The sequence below is a fragment of the Schistocerca serialis genome, chromosome 7, assembly GCF_023864345.2.
Source record: "Schistocerca serialis cubense isolate TAMUIC-IGC-003099 chromosome 7, iqSchSeri2.2, whole genome shotgun sequence".
NCBI classification, from domain to species: domain Eukaryota; kingdom Metazoa; phylum Arthropoda; class Insecta; order Orthoptera; family Acrididae; genus Schistocerca; species Schistocerca serialis.
Window position 1 is genome coordinate 94,760,970 of NC_064644.1, and position 1,024 is coordinate 94,761,993.

Below are 1,024 nucleotides of genomic sequence, written 5' to 3' on the forward strand. Positions count from 1 at the left end.
GGCAAATGATAATGCGCAAAGAGGAGAGTTTTTCGCCTTGTGATAAACTTCCATAACTAGCGAAACTTCCATAACTAGCTTGATATTAAAGAAACTACAGATTTTTCGTTGAAATAGCCTAATATTTAAGCACCACCGACAGCTGATGAAACGAGAATTGCAGTGAATTTGGAACAAAATATGTGACGAAATTGCGGTTTATTTTTATGTCAAGAATGAGCACTTTCACAAATCATAGTCGTGTCTTTCCCTCAGTCGTTAGTTTAATAACCCCTATCCCTACACAGAATGAAGGACTGCCCTTTTTCACCACAAACATGTTCTAGTTCATCAAAGACATTCGTAATCTGTTTACACCTTGATGAGTAAGTGATATGCTGCTGCAAGTTTAAATGTTTTCGTATTTCTCAGATCACTGCGATACAGCACATTAAAATCTGCTTCTTTCGCCAAAAAACAACTTACAGCGCAAGAACTCTCAGCCAACGCCAGTTAATGCACGAAAGCAAACAAAGTCACCGGCCTGCTGCCCGATCTGTAACATTTCTCAAACTATTGTGAAGAAACTATTCGATTAAAAAAATTGATTCTCAAACAGGTTGTAGCTTCATTTGTCAGCTTCATGAAGAATTGCCAATCATTACGTTAATGGCCATAGATAGTGTGGTATTCCGATAGTAGGAAAACTGCTGTAAGAAATTCTAAAAGTTCGCAGTGAAAAATAGGGGTCGTTACGAGTTTTGGTTTGTTGCATGTTAGGTCATATGTTGCTGCATGTGAAATGTAGCTAACATATTGAACTATTCTTTAGACTTTGGAAGGGGTTTCTTTCAACTAAATGAAGATTAGGGACCCTAGGCCGGTCAGCCAAATGTCGGGAGGTTTTAACAAGAATGCTTTTACTTGTTCACTTTGCCTACTGGATCGGGTCGTTGGCTCTGGCTGAAGGCCTGTTATGAGACCCAACCTGTTAGTTAAAACTGCCCCTTCACTAATTTTGATTAATTTTAATAATTAAATAGTG